At 42.4% G+C, this 11,482-nt stretch overlaps 1 long non-coding RNA gene across 1 annotated transcript in view; it reads left to right on the forward strand.

The window, feature by feature from the left end:
* Positions 1 to 4,923: 4,923 nt before the first annotated feature.
* LOC121662637 overlaps positions 4,924 to 11,482 on the forward strand; it is a 13,244-nt gene continuing 6,685 nt past the window's right edge. Inside the window, exon 1 of the long non-coding RNA XR_006015356.1 lies at positions 4,924 to 5,349. This is a non-coding gene — a long non-coding RNA (uncharacterized LOC121662637). The remainder of the gene's footprint in view (positions 5,350 to 11,482) is intronic.

The raw sequence follows: 11,482 nt of genomic DNA on the forward strand, positions 1-11,482 counted from the left end.
AAGTTCCAGATACTCCTTCCAAAATACAGCAGCAGGGGTTGCAAGCAAAAATCCTTTTATTTATTTATTTAATTTAATAAATATTATTTAATTTAATTTATTTATTCAGAAGAAGCCAAGTTGTGGCTGCCAGACTGAATATGGGAAGTATGAAACAACCCCTGTGCCGCAATGCTACTTCTGCTACATATAAAATCATAGAATTGTTTGGGTTGGAAGGGAGCTTAAACATCATCTAGTTCCAACCCCCAGCCATGGTCAGGGACACCTTTCACTAGACCAGGTTCCTCCAAGCCCTGTCCAACTTGGCCTTGAACAATTCCAGAGATGGAGCATCCACATCTTCTCTGGGCACCTGTTCCACTGCCTCACCACCCTCACAGTAAAGAATTTCTTCCTCATATCTAATTTAACCCTTCACTCGTTCAGTTTAAAGCCTTTTCCCCTTGTGCCATCACTACACACCCTTGTAAAATGTCCCTCCCCAGCTTAGTTGTAGGACCCTTTAGGTACCGGAAGGCTCCTAGAACACCTCCCCAGAGCTTTCTCATCTCCAGACAGAACAGCTCCAAATCTCTCAGCCTGTCTTCACATTATTGCAAAGGAAAGAGCTAAAGGGCTGGTTGGAGAGAGCTGAGCTGGCACTGGGTGAGTTCCTGTATCTTCATGGGAAAACCCAGTGTATGCATTACTCCCAGAAGCAGCAGATCTCTGCTGACTTGTTCACACACCTTCCTGAATTAAGCTTAGGGGTCTTCTACAGTGTAGGATGTGGAGAGCTCCCTAGCATCCTTATGTCCCAGTCCCTAGCTTTAATTAGCCAGGAACAATCTTGTCCTGCATTCCATACTGCATACCTAAGCATTGCTTTTAACCCTGCCGGAGACGAAACATATTTCCAAATTTTACAGTCTTGCAGCTGGTTTTCAAGCACAGATAAGAGGTAAGCAACAATTAATATACCAGATGGACTTGTATTAGTCATATTTAGGGCTGATATGCATGATTCTGAAGATTGAAAAGCAATTTTTGGAGCTACTTCTTCAGTTGAATTCCTGTTCCTTAAGAAGGATAGAGACTAAACAAGGTGGGCGTGATTTCTAAGAGCTTTGAGTGACTGAGCAGAGCTGTATTACAAAAATAATTGAGGAAAGTGTGAACATGAGTAAGGAAATAAAAGTTAAGTGATAGAAGTGATACAGGATAATAATATATTATCCCTTAAATGTGTGTAGTCTTCAGAAAGATTTTACATTTACATGAAAATAGTCTGAATGCAAAGATTTTTCTTTTGTTTTTGCATTCATGTATTACACTGTTTAGAAATACAAAAGGTATTAACACATTTAATAGATGTTTTGCAGAAGAAGAAGAACGGAACTTACTTTCTCTTCCAAAGTTTTTGGAAAGTATGTGTTAGAAGTGTATTGCAGAGATGGATTGTTGATAAAAACCAGTAAATAATGACATTACATAAAAGCAGTAAAAAAACCCAAAACAGAATACAGGATGGTAATGAAGATAAGACTGAAAAATGTAGAGGAAAACAGAGAAAGATGATGAGGAGGTGAAGTGAAATGAAAAAAACAAAAGAAAAGTGAAAGTTCAGGAAAAATACAACATGTAGAAACTAGCAGTGGATTTTATGCTATTGTAGGGAGTATAACAAGGAGGAAATGTCTTCCAGCAGAATGGCTTGTGGCTTGACTACAGGACACTGCTTATTTCAAGGGTGACATACTGTGGTGCAATGTGCCCTTTCAGGAGTGAGGTCTCCAAAACTGGTTAACCTCACCAGAACCTACTGCTGACCTCTCAGCCAGAACCCACTATGCCAATGCAAAGACTAAGAGTGGAACCCATTTGACCACATCTGGCTGGTCACAGGACACTGCCTCTCTTATGCCATAGGCAGGAATGGGTCCTGCCTGTTGGAGTGATGCATCTCGAACTAGAGCAGAAGACTAAAATAGGCTCAAGGAATTGTGATATGAAGGACATCTGGCTGGAAATCTAAATATAGGTAAGGTGAACTTCATCACCCTGACTTCAGCAGGTCCTGGCATGGTTTGAAGGAAAAGCTGTGTGTGACATTTTGTTAAAACATTGTTAGTCACCACTGTCTTCTGCTAGGGCTAGTGAAAATAAGCTATTACTGCATATAATCAAACCAAAATTAGGCCTTTGAGGAGAATGAATCTGTAAACAAATGATGAATGGCTTACATTCTCTGTCTCTTTTCTTCTCATATGCCCAATTATGAGCACTGCAATCAATTTCTGTAATAGATTTTTTTAAATGGAAATGCACTTGTTCAGTCAAAATGGCTTTTCTACCAAGTGCAAAGCTCTGTTTCACTGACTTGTCTTAAGAGGACCACTGGCACTTCATAGGAGACTTTGAGGAACATTTAGGACAGAAAATGTTCTATGTCTTTGGTGAATGTTGAGGAAGAGGGAGCTTCTTTATTCCATTTCTACTTTTCTGTTATTCTTTAGTGAGATGGAGTTGTTGGCTTTTGTTCCTTGTTCTTTCTCGTAAATCTGGAGATAGATCTTCTGGGGGGAGATGGACCTCTGACAACAGTAGGTTCAAAAGCTCCTTGGCCACTTCCAAATTATGTCAGCAAGGCAGAGGCTGCAAGCAGACTCCCCCAGTTGGTCCATGCTGACTATGAAGCTGGTACTGTGGGGAAGCCTGTGTTACTAAAACTCTGACTTACGATGATAAGATGATAAACTGGTGTGTGGATGAGAACAAGGGGTTGCTAACTCCAGCACAGCACAGGGCTACCTCTGCTTTGCTCTGAGTTTTCATGGCCCTGTGTGCCTGTGGACTTGCTGACTTGCAACATTCCTACGTTAGCTATCCATATCAGTTTGCTTTTCAGAGGGTGGACAAAACCCTTAGGCATAATTTGAGGCAACCATCAAACTGTGTCCAGAGTCTCTGTCAAACCGTGTTGGGTGGGCACTGCATTTTGCATCTGAAGTTACATTAATAATTTATTATCTGACTTCAAACAAAGAAACCACAGACAGGTAGTGAAGACTGTTGAAGACATAAATGAAAAAAATCTGGCTAAGGAGTACTGTACTGTGAAAAAGCAAGAGGTATTTTCAGCTCATCTTCAGCTGCTCATGTCTGCTAACAGCTGCTGGCTGCTGGCAAGGTAGCAGCAGTAAGGGGACCTGCAGCGATTAGAGGTTTAGGAACAGGGGCAATTAGCAAACTTTTTAAAAACACCTTCTCATGCAATCAGTAGTGTTAATGGTCACTGATTTTTGAATAGCCAGCTGAAGGCATGCTGTCTTCCTCCTAAGGCTGAATTTAAAACGTGGCTGAAACCAGAGTTGTGCCCCAGTAGCCATTGCTAAATTCTACAGGAACTGATTAACCTGGATCATTCTGAGAGCCAGGCTGTGCCCAAGCACGGGTGGGAAGCACTGTTCTTACCTACAGAGCAGAGAAGATTTAAAGCAAAATACTACCCTAAAGTAAGAGTAGTTTAACCCATGCTCTCCTATGCTGAATAGCTCCCTACCCTGATAGAAAAGTAGCTTTGAAACCTCTAGGACCTGCAGAGACTGATCTGCAGTGTTTCCTAACCACTGAGTATCTTTGGCCCTGGGATGGATTTACAGAGCTGAGGAAGGTAAAATGCTGAGAAGAAAAACGTGCTGCAATCCCACTTACACTCTGAACATTAGTTTTCTTGAACGTATCAATGTATTTTGGGGAGACTGAGTGCATCCTGTAATGTCTCTGGGTCTAGGCAACTATCAACCTTTTAATTATGGTTAGTACACCATTTCCTCCCTTTCAGGAAGGGTAGGGCAATATTTGCACTACCAACCTTTTATGTAATATTTTAGTGAGTAAAACACATAACCAGACATGAGGGATTTTTACGTAGTAACACCTGGTTTTGGAAAACCCCCATTTTATAATGGATAAACTATTCCCTGGAGGGTGGAAGAAGGAAGAAGAAATAGGAATGAAAATCATATTGGTTTAGCTCTGGTATTTGAACCAAATTACTTTTTTTTAATTAATCTGCCCAATTTCCTCATTAGAGTGTCACAGATTTTCAGACAGCATTGGTTTTGTCCCAAAACTTATCTCGCATTTATTTGCAAGTATCACCTTAATGCATTAAGGGATCTGTTTCATTTTGTGCTCGCACAGTGAAAAAAAATAACAGATTTGTAGTTCCCTCTGCAGTCCTTTATACTGAGAAATACTTCAGGAATAGGCAATTTTAAAGAACTTTAATTGCTTCTCCCTCTAGCAAAAAGTCTGCAATCATTGATGAAAGGGCCCTTCTTTACTGTTAATGAACAGTCAGCAGTGCGAGCTTCTCTAGCCATCCAGTGTAGAGGCCACTGACTCATGCCAAATACTCTAGTACTCTTGACTACCTATTGAGAGAGAAACAGCCTGCAGAAACAGCCACTGCCTCCATTCCTGAAACTTTGAATTATTCCAAATCAGTTTTCTCACATTAGTCCCTTGTATTGGATTTGCTTGGCAAGCTTTTGGTTTCTGTGAGAATCTGCCGGAAGCTTCCCCCACATGTGACAGATCCAGTGCCAGCGGACTCCAAGAGAGGCCCACTGCTGGCCAAGGCCAAGCCCAACAGCAACAGCGTAGTGCCTCTGGGGTATTGTATTCAGGAAGAGGGAAAAAAATATAACATGCGGAAGTAATTGCAGTCAGAGACAGAAAGAGTCAAAAACAGCCAAAGGAGAAGAGTGAGAATATGTGACAGGAACAGCCCTGCAGACACCAAGGTCAGTGCAGAAGGAGCGGCAGGAGGTGCTCCAGGTGCCAGAGCAGAGATTCCCCTGCAGCCCCTGGTGCAGCCCCTCATGAGGCAGCTGTGCCCCTGCAGCCCATGGAGGTGCAGGGTGGAGCAGAGATCCAGCTGCAGCCCATGGAAGACCTCATGACAGAGCAGAGGGATGCCCAAAGGAGGCTGTGATGCTGTGGGAAGCCCACACTGGAATAGGCTCCTGGGCAGGACCTGTGGCCCTGTGGAGAGAGGAGCTCACACTGGAGCAGGTTTGCTGGCAGGACTTGTGTCCCCATGGGGAACCCACTGTGGAGCAGCCTGTTCCTGGAAGGACTGCACCCCATGAAGGGACCCACACTGCAGCAGTTCATGAAGAACTGCAGCCCCCGGGAAGGACTCAGGTTGGAGAAGTTTGTGGACGGCTGTTGCCCATGAGAGGGACCCACACTGGAGCAGGGGAAGGACTTCTCCCCCTGAGGAGGAAGCAGTGGCAGAAACAACATGTGATGGACTGACCAAAGCCCCCATTTACAGTCCCCCTGCACTGCTGTCAGGTAGGAGGTAGAGAATAGGGATTAAAGTTAAGCATAGGAAGGAGGGAGGGATGGGGAAAGGTGTTTTCAAGCTTTGTTTTTGTTTGTTCTTATCTCAGCCCATGAACCTTTTCTCTCTATTTTCTCTCCCCTGTCCAACTGAGGAGGGCAGTGACAGAGTGACTTTGGTGGGCACCTGCTGTCCAGTCAGAGTCAACCCACCACAGCCCTCTTAACCAGGAGAAATTCTTTCTCCCAGAGATGACATTGCAGTCTGTCAGCCAGATGCTGGGGCTAGTTTCAAATTTTATACATGGGAATGTGAAGCAGGAGAGATCCTCCTGTTGGAGTGGAACAAGAATTATCAGCCTAAATACACTCTGCAAGAGGGAGGTAGTACTTTGCTTTGGTTTTAGGTTGGGTTGCTTTATGCTGCTCCTTAAAGGGATAAGGGAAGGAAAAATGTAAAGAAAATTATCACAGAATGTTTTTTCCTCATTTCAGCTGAGTCATGCTAGGTACAACACCAGACATGAATCAATCATCCCCTGAAAAGAGATGTCAAAAAAGACTTCCAAATCCTTCCCATCCTTCCTCATACAGCTCTGACTTAGACCCATGCTGGCAATATTTGCAAATAAGGATTTTTTTAGAGGGAAGGTTATAAGAATCCGTGTGTTTTCTTTACCAAAACCAGTTGCTAGATCCTTTCTTTTATTATCAACTTTTCTGAGCTACCAAGAATTCACTGCATTAAGTTTGCCGACTTTTTTCTTCAGCTCTTTCAATTCTGCAGCCCAGTGGAATAGGGTGCCTCACTGTTATAAATTATCTTGCACTGTACTCCAACCTTTTTATGAATTTTTCATCCCCCTGAGCAGTGTTCAGTTGCCAACCTGTTATCTCCTTTCTCTGGTCCAATTAATTTAGAGGCGATCAATTTAATCCTTGAATAGTTTGAACAGATGCTTGCCTCCCTCCAGCTCCTGTCCATCTTTCTCTGAGAGCTTCTCTGTTGGTGATACATGCTGTGTGCCAGACCACATTGCATATTCAGGGGTAGCATTCTGGAAGAATGGAAGTTCATGGAATGGAAGAAGAATTCATGACAGCATCTCAGATAGCAAATAAGAGTTGTCTTCATTTATGCAAACTTAAGCCAGGGTTAAATTCAACCTGTCCCATGGGATTGACACAAGACTTATACAAAACCAGTGCAATAGGATTCATTTTGCTTAAATAATTTTGTTTACAGAATGGCTTTTCACACATCTTTCTACATATTTGTGTGGCCAAATCCTTGGGGAGAAAGAAGCCAAGACAGTTTTTTTCCTTGAATCATTAAAAAAAAACTATGAGGCATTTCATCAAGGGAATGATGCTGGTGAGTTCCTGTGCTCTGCAGCAGAACTTTTGAAGGTATGAACCTGCTGTCAGTACTTAAATGAACAGTGTTCTCAAGCTGAACCTTTCAAACAGAATTTTAAAGAAGGAATTGGTCCAGAGCCAGAAGAAAAGTAGGAAAAAAGAAAAGAGCCACTGAGCAAAAAAGCAGGATGAGGCTCAGCAGTGGGTAGTATTGTGGGTAGCATTGGAACTGGTGACATTTATACAGCAATAGCATTTAAAGGATGTAGTCAAAGGAAAGGGCGCTTCAGACAGGCCTTGTGAGTATGTGAGCAGCTGAGTGATAGAAGAGAGCAGAGTGGTGCACATGGAGTATGAAGGGCAATTACTATCAGCTGAACTATCTGGTCACAGTTCACCCAGTGCACTGATCAGTACAGAGGAGTAAATTGTTGAACAAAACATCAGCACTCCCAAAGTAGTGGCAATCTTTCAGTAGCTGGTTAAGCACTTGACTGGTTACTACTGGTTACAATCCCTGTCCTATGCTTGGATCCCATCGTCTAAAATCCTGTTCATTCATGAAGTCACTGTTAAAGATATGGACAGGGAGATGACTTCTCCGTTACCATCTCATTCAAAATAGACTGGACATGGGAAAATTAGTTTAATTGATTTCTAGTTAGTAAAAGAGAAGGATAATGAGAAAAAAGAACTTGAAACACCTTCCCTTCTATCTCTCCCATCTTCCCAGGCTCAACTTCACTCCTGATTTCTCTACTTCCTTCCCCACAGTGGCGCAGGCAGATGGGGAATGGGGGCTGTAGCCAGTTCATCAGACTCTTCTTCATCATCATGTCTCTGCCATTCCCTCCTCAGGGACAGGACTCCTCACACCCTTCCCCTGCTCCAGTGTGGGTCCCTCTCATGGGATGCAGTTCTCCACGAACTTCTCCAACTTGAGTCCTTCTCATGGGACACAGTTCTTCATAAACTGCTGCAGCATGGGTCCCTTCATGGGGTGCAGTCCTTCCAGGAACAGGCTGCTCCACGGTGGGTTCCCCATGGGGACACAAGTCCTGCCAGCAAACCTGCTCCAGTGTGAGCTCCTCTCTCCACAGGGCCACAGGTCCTGCCAGGAGCCTATTCCAGTGTGGGCTTCCCACAGCATCACAGCCTCCCTTGGGCATCCCTCTGCTCTGTCATGAGGTCTTCCATGGGCTGCAGCTGGATCTCTGCTCCACCCTGCACCTCCATGGGCTGCAGGGGCACAGCTGCCTCATGAGGGGCTGCACCAGGGGCTGCAGGGGAATCTCTGCTCTGGCACCTGGAGCACCTCCTGCCGCTCCTTCTGCACTGACCTTGGTGTCTGCAGGGCTGTTCCTGTCACATATTCTCACTCTTCTCCTTTGGCTGCTGTTCAGCATTCATTAACTTTTCTTCAGTATTCTATCACCACCATTGCTCAGCTTGCTCAGTGGCAGGTGTGTCTTGGAGCTAGCTGGCATTGGCTCTGTCGGATATGGGGGAAGCTTCTGGCAGATTCTCACAGAAACCACCTCTGTAGATCCTCTGCTACCAAAAGCTTGCCATGCAAACCCAATACACCCACACAGACACAGATATGTGCATATCTGTTTGATTAGGTTCTGAGGAAGTTCCTTTGACTGTCTGATTTTGCTGTAGGACTCTATTTTGGGTATTGCATCTTCATTTTCAGTAGTTACTCACTTCTACACATACTCTAAGTATGTGACAGCTGCTGTGTTCACTGGCCTCAGTAAAATTCAATATAAGCTATGTCATTATTTTCTATTTGTGTTGCATTTAGGCCTAATAACACAAAGCTTGGGCCTGATACAGTCAGGCACTGGAAAAACATTTAATACTGTTCTTACATCCTAACAGGGTGCAACAACAACAAAAAAATACTGTAATTTGAAGAGATGGGCCACTTAAAATACGGGAATCAGGAGAGTTGAGAAAGATACAGCAGCAGAGGGCAGAGATTAATGGCTAAATTTTCACAAGATTGTAAATTCTCTCTTTGGGACCTGAAGGAAGTTGCAGGGCTATTTAAAACTATTGAAAACCAGCTGCCTTATAAATTAAACTTTAAGTGACATATTAACATCTATCCAGAAATCAGTAGTCATCTGAGGAGCTGAATTCAGATTTTCTGACTCCTAGACAAATACCAACCTACAAATCCTCTGGGCAGAATCTAAGTCCCTGGAAAAACTCCTATTATCTTTAATGGGAAAGTTTCCATTCTCAGTTTCCCCCCATATCTGACACAATACATCACAAATATCCCAGGTATAATGTATACAAGATGGGAAAAAGGATCTTTCTTGGGAGTCATCCTATGCCTTACAGTGCAAAATCCCTCGCAATGAGAGCACTGTTGTGGTGAACCACTCCCATTCAAATTAACACAATATGAACTTTAAAGTTTTTTCTGCCTCCTCACCTGTGTTTCTGTGCGTCCATCAGGAAGCCACAGAAAGCATACAGGTGACATTCTCAACAAAAGCAAGATACCAAACTACTTAATCTTACAGTTTTTACTTCCCTCTGTTGGGGAATATGGTTTGTTCTGGATAGTGCACAATAGTTCTGTTGTTTGTCAAAAAGCTGAGAAATTTCTTTAGATAAAGAATAAAATTGATTCACTGGCAAAAAGGAGTTTTACTTCTCCAGCCCAGAAAACTTCAAAATGTCATATTTTGCTGAGAGAAGAACATGACAAAGAGGAAAACTGAATAAAAACTAAATATAGGACATCTTTGTCATGAAGATAAGAAAGAAAAAGAACTTTCCTTAAAGGAAAAGCAGGAAGACAAGAAAGAACCTTCACCTTCTTTCCCCAAAAGCTTCTAACATTTTGGAAATGTGCTGAGCACAGGCCAGACAAAACAGTTTCTTGATAGTTTGTAATAAACTTTTAAAACATCTTTTTCTGGTACAGGAAATATTCTTATCACCCAATGCTTCCAGTCAAGACTTCTCTAGTCTTGCCCAGCCTCCCATTACCTTCAAGTGTTGCACACCTTCCTACCCCAGGTTAGGCATTGTACATGCTCTAAAACAACCTCTCTGCACATTTGGATTTTAACCTTTTTTATTCTGCCTCAAATTACCACTGTTGCCAACATTTATTATGGTTTCCTCTGAAGACATCAGGTAAGCCTGAACTGGGATTTTAAAATGATGTAGATTGTTGGGATTTAGTGATCTGAGTGTGCTAATTTCAACTCACAGTCCTTAAAATTTTAACTCTCCTTGTGGACTATTTTCTTCCTGACGAAGGCGTTCTGCAATGGCCAGCACAGCCTTCATCATCATCCCAGCCAGTAATAAGAAAAGTTTGAACATCATTATTTCATTGGCCTCTGGTATCTTATGTTTTATTTCTGGGAGATTATTGGTGTCTTCAAGTTGCAGTCATTTCTCATAGGCAATTCAAACTTTCAAATTAAATAGTACTATACTTATGGCAAAGTGACAATCATAGTATTTTTAGTGGTTTTGGATATGAAATCTTACACTGTTATGATAATCTTATGTTAAAGCCTAATTAATATTCCTCTGATAAATAATTCTTAAATTTCAAATAAATTAATTCACAATAAAAATTCACTTAACTGCACCTAAAACTGAAAACAAGGAAACAATAAACAGGGAATAATAATAATTTTTTTAAAAGCAGCAGCTATCCATTTAACTGTATTGGTTTTATAGTTCATTGGCCATTATATGATCTTCACTCTTGAAACATCTCAGATCTGACTTGTGCATTCGCAGAGATTTTTCTCTTTTGAGGTAAATATCTAGAGCAATTGCCAGAGGGGAGCTTCTACTACTGTCTTTATGGCAGTTTGTACAAATGAGCTGCACCTTTGTCTTTCTATTGTGATTAGCTGAGACGGTGTCCCAGAGAATCTGCACCATCTTGGGCATCCTCAGGCTGTCCTTGGGGCAGGGACCAAGCTCGCTTGTAGAGGACAAACAAAAGAGGACATGGGATATTGTTCTGTACTGTGAATTAGGAGTTGCAAGAAGTGGTTGGGTGACTTTCTACCCACTCTTTGAGCCTCAGGGTCCTTTTTGTAGGACATCTGACACTGTAGGTTTTGCCCAGGGAAGAACCAGGGTTGTAGCTTGCACTGGCATCCAGAGGTGCTGAAACCCACTGGTTTCAGTGGGTGGGACATGCTGCTGTGCCATTTGGTGCCAGTGCCCTTAATGCTGACTACTCTGTTCTTTCACCAGCATTCTGCTTTCGCTGTGCATTTTCTCCACTTTGCTGCTTCCTTTTTTGCTCTGTCCCTTTTTTTTGCAGCAGGGCTCACATTCAGCTACCACTGCAGAAGGTACCAAGAGACACTCAAGCTCATGAAAGCTCAAGAGACTCCAGTAAATTTTTATTGCCATACATATCATGCACATAATTATACATGATGGTGTACATAACCATTTATTTTCACCTTATCAAATCAATTTGCCATGTAAACCTGAACTATAGTATATTGCTAATTAAATAGGAAAAATACTGAAAAGGGGATTTCAGGACAAACAAACAAACAAACCCCCCCCAACCACACAGAAGGGTGCAATGTATGTCACTTATTTTCTCTTATGGGCAGTGCAGATATCTAGACTTAAGCTGTCACCTTACACATGATTATTTATCAATGTTGTCTTGAACCATGCTAAGTATATTCATGACCCTCTGTCGCGGGTTCGGTTTGTAACCAGGCAGAAACACCAATTTAGTGTAGTGGTTTGGTCCAAAATACTCATT

Source organism: Corvus kubaryi, unplaced genomic scaffold (assembly GCF_017639235.1).
Source record: "Corvus kubaryi isolate FWS band 111438036 unplaced genomic scaffold, C.kubaryi_AGA036_p1.0 37260, whole genome shotgun sequence".
NCBI classification, from domain to species: domain Eukaryota; kingdom Metazoa; phylum Chordata; class Aves; order Passeriformes; family Corvidae; genus Corvus; species Corvus kubaryi.